Source organism: Gracilinanus agilis, chromosome 3 (genome assembly GCF_016433145.1).
Source record: "Gracilinanus agilis isolate LMUSP501 chromosome 3, AgileGrace, whole genome shotgun sequence".
NCBI classification, from domain to species: domain Eukaryota; kingdom Metazoa; phylum Chordata; class Mammalia; order Didelphimorphia; family Didelphidae; genus Gracilinanus; species Gracilinanus agilis.
This window is the reverse complement of record NC_058132.1, coordinates 142,989,950-143,007,863: the sequence shown is the minus strand read 5'-3', so window position 1 is coordinate 143,007,863 and position 17,914 is coordinate 142,989,950. Positions and strand designations below refer to the sequence as shown.

Below are 17,914 nucleotides of genomic sequence, written 5' to 3'. Positions count from 1 at the left end.
CGACTGATAAAAATAAGCCACAAGTGATCATATTCAAATAAAAACCAATGAAGTATTAGTTATTACACACATATATGACATACTCATGGGTTCACAATCTAGTTGAGGAGACAAAATTAAGACATACCCATTGTGCTATTTCTGCCTTTCCTGTGCAACCCTCCAATTCTATTTTTCTAAGTAATTTGTGTCCACATCTTATCTCCCTATTTGATTGTAAGCCCCTGAAGGGTAGATTCTATGTCTTTTTTAATCTAGGTATTTTCCTCAGACCCAGAGTGCCTTTCCTAAAGCAAGAAGTTAAAAATTAATCAAATGAATAGCGAGAACATAAAGAGTATAATAAAAGAAAGTAATTAATTGACTAAACAAAGACGTACAAATAATAAATGTAATATTTCAGAAAACAACTGGAGCAAGCTTCATGTAGTTGAGACAAAGGTAGGCTTCAAAAGAAAGGTAGGATTTTGACAAGCAGAGAAAAGGGGCAAAGTAGCTGAGAGATGATCTAATTAAAAGGTAAAGAAATCTTGAAGACTATCAAGAAAACAAGAAATCAATCAATCCATAAGCATTCATTAAATACCTACTGTGTGTGAGGTACTTTGCAACAGCATTTTCAAAACTGTCATAAATAAAAATCCAATAGTTTATGAATGACTTTTTTGCTTTTTATTTAATAGCGATTAAGTTAATAATTTAAAAAGAACAAAAGTATCAGCCCTTTTAGCCTTGTTACTATAGCATATGTCAAACCACGGAAGCATTTTATCATAATAAATATTTCTCAAAAATAAGTTTTCCTTCCTTTTCTCCCTAAGGAGATGCCACACACCTTGAAGTATTGGGATTATCTGTTCTGCAACTTTTGTGCTCCTCAATGTGCCTAACACAGTACCAGTCACAACATAATTGGTGTGCCTATTAAACCAAATTGGGCCACAGAATCAGAGAATTTCAGAGTTAGAAGGGACCTCAATGCTTTACCTGAAAAAGAATTCCTACTACAATGTAGAGAGCACAGAGTGATTCATCCATCCAGCTTTGGCTTAAAGATCATTAAAGAAGGAGGGAATCTTATAATTTAAGCAGACCAGGCCATTTTCAGATAGCTCAGACTATAAGGAAGTTTTTCCTGACATCAAACTTTAACTTTCTTCTTTGCATCTCTTATACATTATTGTTAGTTCTGCATGGTTCCAACTCTGACCAGGCTAATCTTTCTAAAATGCAATTCTAGAATTTATCATCATGCCACTATATTCAAAGTTTACAGCACCTCCCAACTGTCTATTACATCAAGTTTAAATTCTTCTGCCTAGTTCTCAAAGCTCTCTCTAATTTGATCTCATCCAACCCAAAGCAACTTTATTTCATCTTTGATCTCCAATATGTACTCCTGCTTCCTAATTGAGCTGGTCCCATTTTCCTCAGAAAAATACCAGGTCTCTGTTTCCATTCTCCTCATAGCCTGGAATATTTGTCAAATATTAATTCCATCTCATATAGAATTAATTAAACTATATATAGGGTAAAATTTCTACCCTATATTTGAAGTTCTCCCATTAATTAACATATCCTGACTTTCTATAAGAACAACCTATACCAAACAGTTGGACATTATTACTAGTTTACATTGTTTGCTAATATTTCATGTTCATTTGTCTTGTAGCCTAAGATTGTCATTTCCATTAGGGCAGTGACCATAGATAAACAGTTTCTAAAAGGGCTGAGGGGATCTGGGCCAAATACATTGACTGACTACATTTAGCACTTTTATAAACATCTGTAAGGCTTTCTACTAATTTTGATATTTGAACACATAAAAGCTGATGAAATAACCAAGAGAAAAAAAATAGAAAAAAGGACCTAGCATAGAAGTTCAGGGGGCATCCACATGTGGTGGATAAGAGGAAGATGACAATCCACCAAAAGAGACTAAGAAGTGGCTTCAGGTGGATAGGAGAAGCAAAAGAGCAATGGAAGAGACAAGGAAGGGGAGAATGCCAAAGAGGAGGCTGTAGTTAGCAGTATCAAAAGCTACAGAGATCAAAGATTCTCCATGGAAACAGCTACCTCTGGCAGTAGACACGTCTCCTGAGATTCTTAGTGTTGAACTTAAGCAAGGTGAGGCTGCTTAGATATTTTATAGACCAGAACAGTAGACATTTATCTCAACAAATCATCAGAAGAACTATTGATGCCTGGCATAAATTTGGGAAGGGTCAGGAGTAGGGAGAATAAAGGGCAGCCGGCTAGAGGACAAATAAAAAGTCACATCCTAGAAGGTGGACAGGAGAGGTGCTTATTTCCTTAATAGTTATAGATCTAGCCACATATGAGAATTCTGACACATCTAGGCATTGTTTCTCAAGGGAACAAACCAATCTTCACCAAACTTACAAGTTTTTTAGGAGTTAGAGAAGGTACAATTCATCCTCTTAAGGAAAAAGAATGGATTAATGTTATATGTAAGAGGAAATGGGTAATGGCTCAGATCTGAAGCCTGGAAATTCCAAAGTCAAATCTTTTTGATTATCCACCAACAGAAAGGAAGAACCAGGCAAACAAAAGAAAAAAGAAAACAAGGAAGTAGTAACACTGAACTTTCATTTTTATTTTATTATTAACAATTTTAATAACAAATTTCCATATGAATTTTTTTAACTTTTTAGAAAAAAATTTCCCATGGTTACATGATTCATGTTCTTGCTCTCTCTCCCCCCGTTCCCCAGCCCCCAGTAGCTGACACACATTTCCACTGGCTTCTTCCTGTGTCATCAAACAAGACCTATTTCCATATTATTGATGATTGTTCTAGGGTGGTCATTAAGAGTCTACATCCTAATCATGTCAACATCAGCCCATGTGTTCAAGCAGTTGTTTTTCTTCTGTGTTTCCACTCCTGTAGTTCTTCCTCTGAATGTGGGTAGCGTTCTTTTCCATAAATCCCTCAGAATTGTCCTGGGTCATTGCATTGCTGCTAGTACAGAAGTCCATTACATTCGATTTTACCACAGTGTATCAGTCTCTGTGTACAATGTTCTCCTGGTTCTGCTCCTTTCACTCTGCATCAATTCCTGGAGGTCATTCCAGTTCACATGGAATTCCTCCAGTTCATTATTCCTTTCAGCACAATAGTATTCCATCACCAGCATATAACACAATTTGTTCAGCCATTCCCCAATTGAAGGACATACCCTCCTTTTCCAGTTTTTTGCCACCAAAAAGAGCGAGGCTATAAATACTTTTGTACAAGTCTTTTTATCTATGATCTCTTTGGGGTACAAACCCAGCAATGGTATAGCTGGATCAAAGGGCAGGCAATCTTTTAGTGCTCTTTGGGCATTGTTCCAAATTGCCAACCAGAATGGTTGGAACAATTCACAACTCCACCAGCAATGCATTAATGTCCCAATTAGGCCACATACCCTCCAATATTCATTACTCTTCCCTGCTGTCATTTTAGCTAATTTGCTAGGTGTGAGGTGATACCTCAGAGTTATTTTGATTTGCATTTCTCTAATTATTAGAGATTTAGAACACTTTCTCATGTGCTTATTAACAGTTTTGATTCCTTTATCTGAAAATTGCCTATTCATGTCCCTTGCCCATTTATCAATTGGAGAATGGCTTGATTTTTTGTACAATTGATTTAGCTCCTAGTATATTTGAGTAATTAGACCTTTGTCAGAGTTTTTTGTTATAAAGATTTTTCCCCAGTTTGTTGTTTCCCTTCTGATTTTAGTTGCATTATTATTGTTTGCACAAAACCTTTTTAATTTAATGTAATCGAAATCATTTGTTTTACATTTTGTAATTTTTTCTAACTCTTGCTTGGTTTTAAATTCTTTTCCCAGAGATCTGACAAGCACACTATTCTGTGTTCGCCTAATTTTCTTATAGTTTCCTTCTTTATATTCAAGTCATTCACCCACTCTGAATTTATCTTGGTGTAGGGTGTGAGATGTTGATCTAAACCTAATCTCTCCCATACTGATTTCCAATTTTCCCAGCAGTTTTTGTCAAATAATGGATTTTTGTCCTGAAAGTTGGGCTCTTTGGGTTTATCATAGACTGTCTTGCTGATGTCACTTATCCCAAGTCTATTCCACTGATCCTCCCTTCTGTCTCTTAGCCAGTACCAAATTGTTTTGATGACCACTGCTTTATAGTATAGTTTAATATCTGGTACTGCTAGGTCACCTTCCTTTATGTTTTTTTCATTACTTCCCTTTATATTCTTGACCTTTTGCTATTCCAAATGAACTTTGTTATAGTTTTTTCTAATTCTGTAAAAAAAAAGTTTCTTGATAGTTTGATAGGTATGGCACTAAATAAGTAAGTTAATTTGGGTAGAATGGTCATTTTTATTATGTTAACTCGTCCTACCCATGAGCAATCAATGTTTTTCCAATTGTGTAGATTTAATTTTAATTGTTTGGAAAGTGTTTTGTAGTTGTGTTCGTATAATTGCTGTGTTTGTTTTGGTAAATAGATTCCCAAGTATTTTATATTGTCTAGGGTGATTTTAAATGGTGTTTCTCTTTCTACCTCTTGCTGCTCTAACGTGTTGGAAATATATAGAAATGCTGATGATTTATGTGCATTTATTTTGTATCCTGCTACTTTGCTAAAGTTGTTGATTATTTCTACAAGCTTTTTAGTTGATTCTCTAGGATTTTTTAAGTATACCATCATATCATCTGCAAAGAGTGATAGCTTAGTTTCCTCATTGCCTATTTTGATACCTTCAATTTCTTTTTCTTCTCTAATTGCTACTGCTAGTGTTTCTAGTACAATCTTAAATAATGGAGGTGATAATGGGCATCCTTTTTTTACTCCTGATCTTATTGGAAAGGCTTCTAATTTATTCCCATTGTATATGATGCTTGTTGCTGGTTTTAGATATATACTGTTTATTATTTTTAGGAAAGATCCTTCTATTCCTATACTTTCTAGTGTTTTCAATAGGAATGAGTGTTGTATTTTGTCAAAGGCTTTTTAAGCATCTGGATTTTCTGAAGTTATATAATTCAAATTTTCTCTCTCGCTCTTTCCCTCCACTCTCCCAGAGCTGTCAAGCAATTCAATCTGTGTTATACATGTATTCTCACACAAAACATGTTTCCATATTATTCCTTTTTGTAAGTGAATAATCTTATAAAACCAAAACCCTAACCATGCACCCAAATAAGCAAGTGATAAATCATATGCTTTCTACCTGCACTCTTACTCCAACAGTTAAACCTTGAACCCTCAGAAGGAAGAGCTAAAATTTTTATTAAAAAAGCAATAATGTAGACTGATTTTCTTCTCTCTTCTTTTACTTTGATGCAAAAGCAGCTAGACAAAATAATTTTAATTTGACGTCTATGATGATTCATATGAGAATTAGGATAAGGTAACTAGCACCTCTCTATGATATTTAACTATACAAACGAAATACAGACAAACTGAGGGCCGAGGCTGAGGTTGCTCTTTCTCTGGGAATGATTAAAGGACTTCTTAATGAGATTCTTGACTCTCTTTGCATGCCTTGGGAATAAGATATTAGTAATATTATTAAATAATTACATGAAGATTTTGTTGGGTTATGCTTAAACTTACTTTTATCATGTCTACTGGATTATCAACTCCTGTCTCATGGGATCTTTCTTGATCCTTCCCCCCATTCCCAGTGAATGAATGCATTTCCCCACCATTACCATGTATTTTTGGCACATATTTTATAGAGTTATACATGAACAAATTTCCTCTTATAAACTATTTACCTTTGTACAATCAGCCCTAGCCTGGTGCTTGGCAGATTTTAGGAACTTTTTGAATTCTTATTGATTGACTGGTTTGCTCTCTCTTAGGTCCTAGCACAAAACAATGTACATTAAAATGACTTTAAATTTTAAATTTTGTTCAATGGATTGCCAGTGATGATTATTTTTTAAAAAGCCAGAGATCCACCATATTACTTCACTCCCACTGGCAGCTAGGTGACTCAGCAGAGTTGGAAGAACTGAGTTCAAATTCTGATTCATACACACAATAGCTATGTGAGTATGGGCAAGGTTTGAGCCTCAGTTTTTTTATCTGTAAGATGGGGAAAATTATAACATTTACCTTTTAGTGTTTTGTGAGGTTCAAATGAAAAAAATTATAAAAAGTGCTTTGCAAACACTCTTGTTGTTATTACTAAGGGGAAATGAAATATGACCACTAAACACTGCTTATGACACAATGAGCAGAAAGACCCTATGAAACAAGTAATATTCTCAGTATCTTTCATAACCAGTAGTAACTCAGTACCAAATAAACATGAAATATGTAAAATTTCCCTAATTCATGCTAGCCTTCTTAACCTGATAGTAAAATGAAGCCAATTCACAATGCTTATGAAATCCTGATAGTTCTTTCTAATCCTGTGGTTTCTAAACTCTTTGGATTACCCAACTTGTAGGCAAAAATTTGGGATATATACCCCCAATATGTATATATGTACTCTGATATATTTATATGTATATATTAACTTATTTAAAAATTATACCATGACTTATTCTATTATTAAATTTATACAGAATAAGAATTAAAAATATGACAATATTGTCAACGGAATTGACAAGAAGCTATTGAAGTTTATTGAGCAGGGGAGTGAAATTGTCATTATGTGTTCAGGTGAATGACTACGGGGAGTTGTATGGATGAGAGGCAGGAGATTTAAGGCAGGGAAAATAATTGGGCAATTATTGAAATGATCCAGACAAGAGGGAACAGATGTCTGAACTTTGGTGGTCGATGTGTGAGTGGAAAGAAGAGGGCAGGCCTATGAGATGCGTGAAGGTAGGAATAGCATTGCTGGGATCTGGGATGAGGGAGAGTGAAGAGTCAAGGATACAACCAAGGTTGTGAATCTGGCGAATATCCTCACTAGCCAATACCCCGACCTAGCCACAAGAGGTGCTGGTATGGAAATCATTGGGTGATCCTGTTTGAAGTGGGGCAGGTAGGTGGTGCTGTGGATGGGAACTAGGCCTAGAGTCAGGAAGATCTGAGTTCAAATTCAGATTCAGATATGTACTAGATGTGTGGCCCTGGGCAAACCATTTAACCACTATTTGCCTCAGTTAGTCATCTATAAAATGTGGGCACATTGGAGAAGAAATGGCAAAACAGCAGTATTCTTTGCCAAGAAAACCCACATGGACTTTGTCTGTGGTGTCACTTAGAGTCAGGCATGACTGAATGACTAAATAACAACAAGGTAGGTTAAGCAGTCTATCCCGGGGGCAGGATGGGAAGCACCCTCCCAGATGGTGATTAGTTCACCACACACTACTTTGGGGTCCTGCCATGGTACCCACTCTGAAGACCAAGACTCGAAATCACATCAGCTTTCGCAACAACACTGCTGTTAGCGTTCTTGTGTGAGTGCTCTGAGAAGAATTTTGATATGTTTTTACTAAATGATCAATTGCAGGTTGAGCAGACGTTGATGGGTATAACATAAAGCATGTACGATCTCTCTTAATTTCACATTTTTTATGCTTCAGTGAAAAATAGTCATCACTAACCTCCGTGTAAATGCTTGAGCATCGCCTCCATTCAAGCACAGGATTGGGTGAGGAGAGGGCTCCTGCCCCAGGATGACTTGAGGAGCAGTGTACAATTATAACCATTGGCTTCATTCAAACCAAAAAAAGGTTAGTAGGGAAAGAAAAAGCAAAAACAGATGCGGGGTTTGGTATTCACTTTGTCTTGACAAAATGTTTGAAAACTAAAACTTGATTTCCAGGTGAAACATGAGAAGAATGAGAATATGCTGGCGTTTTAGCATCTAGACAAACTGACTTGCCTTCTCTTGTACCTAACTGTGGGTAAGGCTTGTTCAAGTTGTGTGACATGCTGTGGCATAAAATCCGTCTTTCACACTAGCAAATGCCAATCCACGCAGAAAGTAGGAGCACAGGCCAGTTTGTAAATACATGCATGCCATTTTTAATGGAACTATAAGCTACAAAGCGGCACACTTACATGCATACAACTGCACACACCATGCTATGTGAAAGGAGGGACAAAAATCCCCAAGTGAATGTATGGAGTTACTTAAATTGTGGTTGTTTAGAGAGACTATATTTTATTGTCTGAGGTTAGTGGAAAAAAGTCCTTCGCCATAACCTTCTTGTTAACAAGGAATATTAAATACATATAAAACGGAGTGAGCCAGAGTCTGGCTCAGTTTGACTCAGACTTAGTACGTTGGTAGGAAAACCTGCCAAGTCTTCCTGGCTTGCCAAGCTCCTGGGGTTTTTAGATCTCAAGCACAGTACTGCTATGAGCAAGCTGGCCCAAAGTTATTAAATGGCTTTTCCTTCTTGGAAAAAAAAAGATTCCTTTTCATTTTAACTATTGCCTGACTTTCAAAAAATACCATAATGGTGTTACTTAAATGAGCATGCTTAGTCCTCAGGTGATGACCATCAACCATCAGCAAAATTTCTGTAGACTATTTGACATCTGGATTCTCATTCAATTCAATGGGTTACTTAACTGGTGGCAGTTGCCATCATTTGAGGCTGTTTGTACATTAAAATGGTGTTACATTTGGCGAAGTGATGAGCTATGTTTGTGTTTAAACTGTTTTTAAAAAGTTGTGGTAGTAACTGTCTCATTCATTTGTTGAAAGCACACACAAACTCAGTTCTTTGATGTCCTGACAAGACTTACAGGTAATGAAAAATTCTATAGCTTATATATGTGCTGGTCTGAGGGATATAATGAATACTAAAAATTAGTTTATGCATTAGTAAAATACCATATAATAGTGAGCCATTCATACTTAAATAAAATTAAAGGAATTAAGAATATCCAGAATTGAGTATGAAAGTCTGCATTATCTGTCTTTAGTAACTACTCCATAAATTAATAAGAACTTATTAAACATCTACCATGTGTTAGGCAGTGGGTTAGGCACTAGAGGCACTCACAAATCTAAACAGTTCCCAGGCTCAATGAGCATTCAATCTTTCAGGCTATAAATAACCATGAGATTTGGTATTCTATGCATTTGATGTTAGCATCACATGTCCATAAGCATCTAACTAGTGCTGTGGAGAGTACTGGCCTGGAATAAAGAACTTGAGTTCAAACCTGGCCTCAAATACTAACCTCTATGACTCTGGATAATTTAATTTAATTTTTGTTTGCCTCAATTTCCTCAACTGTAAAATTGGATATTATCATCCACTTCTCAGGGTTGTTGTAAGGATCAAATGAGATAATAATTTGTAAAGCACTCAACACAATGCCTAGGATGTGGTAAGCATTAGATTAATCTTAGCTATTATGATAATTAAACAAAAAATAAGTCCACTTTTACATAGACTCTCAACTAGCAAAGATCTTATACTTAAGTATGGTTATAAAACAGTTAAAAACACAACAAAATTCTTACTTCATTAAAAATAAATCCCTATGATTTAAAGTATATTCCTATAGCTCTCTCAACAGAAACATGGCTCACTTTTGCTAATGGAGATGAACAGGAAAGCAAAACAATGAAAATAGAAAATGTTCCTTTTCAGTTCTTAAGCCTTCTAAATTATTATTTTTTTTATTTTTTATTTATTATTTATTTATTTATTTTTTTTTTACCCTTAACTTCTGTGTATTGACTTATAGGTGGAAGAGTGGTAAGGGTAGGCAATGGGGGTCAAGTGACTCGCCCAGGGTCACACAGCTGGGAAGTGTCTGAGGCCGGATTTGAACCTAGGATCTCCCGTCTCTAGGCCTGGCTCTCAATCCACTGAGCTACCCAGCTGCCCCCTAAATTATTATTTTTAACACAAACCAAAATATCAACACAGTAATCCAGTTGTGTTTCTAAAATGGTTTCTATTTCAATTAAAGAAAGCAAGAAAGGAAAATTTAAATGATAATATGCAAATAAACGTAACATTACATTTATATGTTTCTTGAACTTAGGCTTCTCTTGGCCCTTTAAAATGACAGATACTGCATGAAGTTTAATTTTGTGGCTGAATATGAAATAGGGGAGTCTGGTAAATGTTAAGAAATTTCCTTCAAATTTTTATTTTCTCAGAACTACAGAATGTTTCTATTATTTAAAAAAAATCATGCTCACAATATGGAACATCAGGTAAATACAAAATTGGGATTTTTTAAAAAAGGGTTTAATTCTGACCAGATGGGGTATGTACAATTAAAGTGATTTTTTTAATAAAGGATTCTTGGCGCAACAGATTTTAATAGCTCCAAATTGTGTCAAGGACTACTTAGACTTTTATAGTTCAAGGATTAGACTCTTCAGACCAAATATAGTGCTAGGGGACCAAACAGCTCAAGAGACTAGTAATGGGATAATAAGCCTTTCATCTAAAGGTCACTAGTTGGAATCTTTTTGTTCATTCATTAATGGCACAGTTATTACCAACTTATTAATGATCATATAGTGCAGTGGTTTTTATTTTTTAAAGGAATGGCAGTAATATGTATGACATGATTTCAATTTATGAAAGTATATGTGGCTACACATTCTATTACTTATAAAACAAGGTTTTCAACTAATTGCCAAGTTAAGATAAGCAGACTAAGCAGCAGTCCATGAATGAGGGTAAAAGAAGTCTGATCTCCATTTAGATGACTTCCTGTAATCTGATGGAACCATATTATTTGAATATTCTTTGAATATTTTTTTCTTTCTGGAGAGTAATTTGGAACTATGTGCAACGGGCTTTAAAAGAATGCCTACACTTGACAAAAACTGCTGGGAAAATTGGAAAACAGTATGGGAAAAGGTTTAAATTCAACATCTTACACCCTATACCAAGATAAATTCAAAATGGGTAAATGACTTAAATATAGAGAGTGAAATCATAAATGAATTAGGTTAACATAGATTAGTATACCTGTAAGATCTATGGGAAAGGGAGGAATTTAAGACCAAGCAAGAGATGAGAATAATGCAAAATGTAAAATGACTGACTTTGATTATATCAAATTAAAAGGTTTTTGTACAAACAAAACCAATGTAACAAAAATTAGAAGGAAAGCAAAAAACTGGGAGAACATTTTTATAACAAAATTCTCTGCCAAACATTTAATTACCCAAATACATAAGGAACTAAGTCAAATTTACAAAAAATCAAGTCATTCCTCAATCAACAAATGGTCAAAGGACATGAAGAAGCAGTTTTCACAGGATGAAATCAAAACTATCAATAAACACATGAGTTCTAAATCACTCCTGATTAGAGAGATGCAAATTAAAACAACTCTGAGGTACCACCTTACACCTAGCAGACTGGCCAATATGGCAGCAAAGGAAAGTGATAAATATTAGAGAGGATGTGACAAAATTGGGACACTAATACACTGCTGGTGGAGTTGTGAATTGGCCCAACTATTCAGGAGGGCAACTTGGAGCTATGCATAGAGGGCTTTAAAAGATTAAAAGATCCCCTTTGACCCAGCCATACCACTGCTGGATTTGTACCCCAAAGAGATACTAAGAAAAAAGACTTGTACAAAGATATTTATAGCCGCACTCTTTGTGGTGGCAAAAAAAAAACTGGAAAATTAGGGGATATCCACTGATTGAGGAATGGTTCTATAAATTGTGGCATATGTTGGTGATGGAATATTATTATGCGGAAAGGAATGATGAACTGGAGGAATTCCATGTGAATTGGAAAGACCTCCAGGAATTGATGCAGAGTGAAAAGAGCAGAACCAGGAAAACATTATACACAGAAACAGATACACTGTGGCACAATCGAATATAATAGACTTCTTTACTAGCAGCAATGCAATGATCCAGGACTATCCAGAGAAAGTTGTGAGAAAGAAAGCTATCCACATCTGGAGAAAGAACTGTGGAACCAGAAATGCATTAGAAAAATATATGATTGAACATGTAGTTCAATGAAGAAATGATTGGGGTTTTGATGTTAAATGATCATTCTTTTGCAAATATGAATAACATGGAAGTAGACTTTGAACAATGATACGTGTATAACCCAGTGCAATTGCTTGTCAGCTCTGGGAGGGTGGAGGCTTTGGGCAGAGGTGAAATCATGAATCATGTAACCACGGGAAAATATTCTAAAGAAAAAATATTACTTCAAAAGAATGTTTTAAGGAGAAATCTAATGACTTCTCTAAAGTGGTTCTCAAACTTTTTGGTTTCAAGAAACCTTCATATGTTTAAAAATCATAGAGGATCCCAAAGAGCTTTTATTTATGGGGTTATATCCATAACACTTACTTAAATAGAAATTAAAACTGATCTTTTAAAATATGCATGAATTCATTAAAATAACATTAAAAACCATTGTTTTAATATGAATAACATTTTTAGAAAAGTATATCTTAAAAATTTAATGAGAAAAATGACAATTTTTACATATTTTAGCAAATCTATTATTCATTCTAATAGAAGATAACTGGATTCTTAAATTTGCTTCTGCAGGAGTATATAAAGAAAATGTATCCTCACAAAGATATGTAATTGGAAAATGGAGGAATATTTCAATAGGAAGAAAATGTCTAAGAATTATTATGATAACAGTTTTGAACTTGTGGACCTTCTGACAAGGTCTATGGATTCACAAGGATCCTTGGACTGTATTTATTCTAAGATCCATTTTCCCTAAAGCCCTTAATTATGCTAGCAAAAAAAAAAGAATTAAATGGAAATAAAGACTTCAGGTGGATGAATGAAATAGGATAGTAAAATGATAATCCTTTTTGGCAAATCCATTATAAGGAAGTAAGATTTTTTTTTGTTTTTGTTTTTTTTATTTTTATAAAACCCTTACCTTCCGTCTTGGAGTCAATATTGTATATTGGCTCCAAGGCAGAAGAATGGTAAAGGTAGGCAAAGAGGATCAGGTGACTTGCCCAGGGTCACACAGCTGGGAAGTGCCTGAGGTCAAGATTTGAGCCTAGGACCTCCCATCTCTAGGCCTGGTTCTCAATCCACTGAGCTACCCAGCTGCCCCCAGTAGGATGTTTTTAAAGGATGTCCAGGGAAAAAAGTGAAAAGTCCACTGGCTTCTCATAAGTGCTGATTATTAGCAATGCAGGTGAGAGTTTTATTTCAACTATACTTAGGGCTGTGATGATCAAGAGATTTGGCTTCTGTCAGACACTAAGAAAAGAGAATCTAAAAAGAACTCTGCAGAAAAAACTCAAATTCTTTCTTTATACTGGGAACTGTATTATGAAATTTTAATTTATGTAAAGGTATATTACATGTGTATGTGTGCACACATAAACACATTCAAACATACACACATACCATAAAAAGCATTAGGCATTATACCCAGTATCAAAGTAGAAGGAGATAGGTTAAATTAGTCTATATATTTTAATAATACCCAAATTACTTCCTCATCAGTCCAACTTTCTGCATAAATTAATGACATAATTTTACATAAATGTAAAGTCTTACATTTAGATGAAAAATTAACTACATAAGTATAAGAAGGAAGAGATAATGTTAGAAAGCAATTCACATAAAAAAAGATCCAGGGAATCCTAGAAAATCTAAACTTAATATCAATGTAAATGAATTAGAAAGCATTTATTAAGGAAGAAGGAAATGAGCATTTATTAAGCACCTACTACTATTCATCAGACACTGCGCTAAGTGCTTTACAAATATCTTATTTGATACTCACAGAAACTCTGGGAGGTAGATGCTATCATCTCCATTTTACAGATGAAAATGAGGCAGGCAGCAGCTAAAAAACTTGCTCAAAAGATTCATACATAGTTTTTGAGACTAGATTTGAATTCAGGTTTTCCTACTTTCAAGGCCTGACACTTTTAATTAAATGGTTACTATGAGCAAAGTGCCATGGTAAGTGCAGAGGTTGTAAACAGAAGAGCATGACAGTCTCTGCCCTAAAGGAACTCCCATTGTAATGAGGGTGATGACACATATGATGACATACAGATGAGCCAAATGGAAAGTTCCCATGGTCCTTAGGGACCAGTGACAAAGCAGATAATAATATGGCAGCTCCAAAGGCTCAAGTAATCTTGGGTTGGTCAAAAGGGAGAGCAAGTTAAGACTCCCACTCCTCACAACTTTGGTCAGACTAGAGTTCAAGTATTTGGTTCTGTGCTTGGTGCTACACCTTGGGAAAGACAGACAAGTTTGAGCATGTTGAGAAGAGGACAACCATGATAGTGGAGAGTCTTGGAATTATGCCTGAGGAAGAAAAAAATGTAGGGGATATGACAGCAATCTACCCAAAAAGGTTGCTTGACTTAAGAGATCATAACCAAGACCAGTGGGTGAAAGTTAAAGGGAGGTATATGATTGTGACAGAACACTATTGTACTATATGAAATGATATCCAGGATGATTTTAGAAAAATCTATAAAGACTTACATGAATGGATACAAAATGAAGTGAACAGAACCAGAAGAACATTGTGCAGTGTCAACAATATATTTTGATAAACAACTTTGAGTGATCTGTTTATTCTCAGCAATGCAGGGATATAAGACAATCCTAGAATATCATGATGAAAAATGTCATCTGCCTTCTGAGAAAGAACAGATGGAGTCCGAATGCAGATTGAAACATACTATAGTTTTCTTCCTTCTCCTCTTCTTCTTCCCTTCTTGAGATTTTTTCCACAAAATGATTAATATGGAAAAATGTTTTATGTTTTTATCAGACTGCTTACCATCCCAGGATGATCTGGGATGGAGAGGAGAGACAATTAAGAACTCAAAATTTAAAAAAGAAAATGAAAGTTAAAATTGTTTTTAGATATAACTGTAAATAAAAATAAAATATTATTTTAAAAAGAAAGTTAAAGAGAGGAGAATTTTAGCTCAATGTAAAGGAAAAAATGTAATTACAACTATGTAAAAATGGGATGGGCTGTCTTAGGAGGTAGTGAAAGCCTTGGCATTAGAGAAATTTAAGCTGAGTCTGTGATAATCATTTAGTTGTTTCAAAAGATTTGTGATTTGGTTGTTTGGCTCAGGATTTCACTTGATGACCCCTGAAGGTCCTCACAATTCTAAAGTTATATATATACATATATATATATATATATCCTTTTATAACTGAAGGGTAACTAGAAATATATTTTTAAATTTGTGATTTGTTGCTATTGTTTTATGAACAAAGTTTGGAAAATAGAGGAACAAAAAGAGAGAAGCCAGTTAGTTTTTCTTTTCTTTAAAGAATGGGAGGATCAGGACTTTGTGAAGGAAGTTTTTGCCTCATCCCCTCTATGCTTGGCTTTACTTCCTGCTCTTTCCTCTGACTTTGAAAGAGCCAAGATTGAAAGATAGGGGCTTGCTCTGACCACTGTCCTTACTACAACTACTGGCAAGCAGGAGAGCAATGTGAGAGTATTGCCAATTTCTGGGTTCCTGTTCAGCTTCTGGCAGTGGTCAGAACATATCCTGATGCTATGAATTTCTGGAGACCCATTAGCAAACTCCTCAAATTCTCAAGTATGAAAATGTATGCCATTTAGATTGGTCGTAAGAAATTATTGGGGGAAATAAGGAGGGAACAATAACAGGAACTACTGATGTCCTCCTTTTTCCTGGGTATCTATTAGCCCCAGACTTAGGATCTCAAAAAATTACTTAAATACTAATTTTGGAGAAATTACTTCCCCCTGTAACTATTTCCCTTGGCCCAACAATGTGAAGCTTTAATTCTTCCTCATAGCATCTATAATACTAACTTGTAGAGATTTCTTCTGGGGAGGAGAAAGCAGAGTATTTACTTTCTTTATGCTCAGGCACTCACTGGCTTTTTCACTATGACCGCCAACAAAGATACCAATTAGTAGCAATGTTCAGAAACATTTATTCTGAGAGCCACACTCAGGATATCATCTCAACTCACAAACAGTGATGACAAAAAATAGAAATAACTTAAGTGGGTATTGACCTAGGGTGGATTTTTACTGGTGACCTAGAAACTGAGAGCTTAGTATTCTGTAGCACTCCTGCATTCAGTAACTCCCAGTTACTGAATATTCTTTTCCCAGCCCCCCTTTTCCATTCGCCTCACTTGTATTTTCAGAAGGAGCAAGTGATATTTTCTTAATACATTCTTCTCCCTCAAATAACTGTGAAGGCCGCTTTAATTGCATGTTATTGCTTTATGCATAATTATGGCAATATTAATTCTTGGAATAGTAGGAAATAATTTATTTAAAAGAGCTTGAAGGCATTGGAATAGCAAATCATCCATTCTAAATGAGTATATTTATGATGTCATGATAATAGGCAGCTTAACAAGGACCAGAAATATTTTCCAATCATGCTAAAGGGCATAGAAAGCTAATATAGTCAGGGTATCAACAATTGCCACAGGCATCAATTACAGCCACAGTAGATGCTTTTTTGATATAGAGAAGTTAAATGTCCTTTCTTACTACATACATTTTTTTATCCTTTCACTAAAAAGCTAATTTATTGTTTTAACTACAAAATAAGATTTACATATCTTGTGTGATAAGTCCTGAATGTTCTGATTAAATTCTTCTCTTGCAGACATCGCTACATGAGAGTCCTGAATCTTCTGTGTGTGCAGAGATACTTTAACTGTCAATCCCACAATAGAACATGCACACAAGTGCCAATGTTATAATCAACAGTTTGTTATCGAGATTTATTAAGGAACTTATTTCTTATACTGTTTAATCGGGGGTTGGCTGGCACATGCCCCACAGTGCATCAGCTTGCTTGGAAGATGCAATATTCCCATGTGGAGAAGCTGAGTAGTTTGTTTCTGGTATAGTTACAATGACATGGAACGGAAGTACTTTGGGAAAATTGTGGAATATGTGTAGATATTCAATAAGTTGTTTTGGTTCTTTGCATTCAAAAAGCCTTCCACCATCTCTCCTGGCCTTGATCTTTTTAGTTCATTGTTGGACTCTTCTGCTCAGTGTCTGGCAAAAAAAAAAAAAAAAACCTAGAATGTAAAGGGAAAGGTCTTGAGGTCTTTTCCCTTCTAAAGCCATGGGGCCCTGAGAAACAGGCATTAATGGCCTCTTCATTTATTGTTTTCTCTTTTAGGTAAGGAAGATTAACCTCGATGTTAGAAAAGCAAGACAGAGGAATTATGGAGAAAGTATCCACATAGAGTTTTGTAGTCAGCCAAATTTTAATATCCTGAGGAGCATGGAGTGACCTTTGGGTATGGCTTTTAGGATCCAGAGCACTTACCTAGCAGTCATAGAACATCTGTATCTGAACACGGGGACACCAAAGTTATGTAGGAACTGTGCTAAGAGAGAGCCACTCTCCTTAGAATCTGAAGTGGTATAGGAGAAAATATACTCTCCTGAGGTGTGGGGGAAATAGCTCTATATTTGTTATTGCTATGTCCTCAAAGTAAATATCCCTTTGCAAAGGCTAATGGATGCTGCCTTTAAATGGAACTGAGGTACTAGTCACTGGCTCCACAAAGTATGTATAGGAGAACACAATCGGTGGGAGCTCAAAGCAACAGCAGTAGGAAAGAAATACTCTAAATCACTCAAAGTACCCCCTAAAACACCAAAAGGCTCTGAGATAGTGAGCCAGAGCAGACATTTAAAAATTATTAAAGGAAAGGCAAGCAGCTTCACTTTAATTTAGAGTAATAGTTAACACCTTCTCTTGCTTTACTATTAGTTTCCAACAAAGCCTATCAACATCTAAAAATTTCTTTACTTAACAATTCAGTGTTTCAATCTATTTATCTTTTCATATAATTATGTTGCAAATTTTTAACACCCATCAAATAGGATAATTGAGGTGAGATAAGGAAACCACAGATCCATTATGCATTTTCAAAGAGGCTACATCATTTTATTAAGATGAATGCTGATGGGGGAAAATCTTTTCTTACTGTCATTTTCATAAT

General features: G+C 35.3%; 1 protein-coding gene across 1 annotated transcript in view; it reads right to left on the bottom strand.

Annotated features, from left to right (window-relative positions):
• The window catches only part of ATP8A2 (ATPase phospholipid transporting 8A2), a 727,903-nt gene that overhangs the window by 201,548 nt on the left and 508,441 nt on the right, over positions 1 to 17,914 (bottom strand). The window lies entirely within an intron of this gene.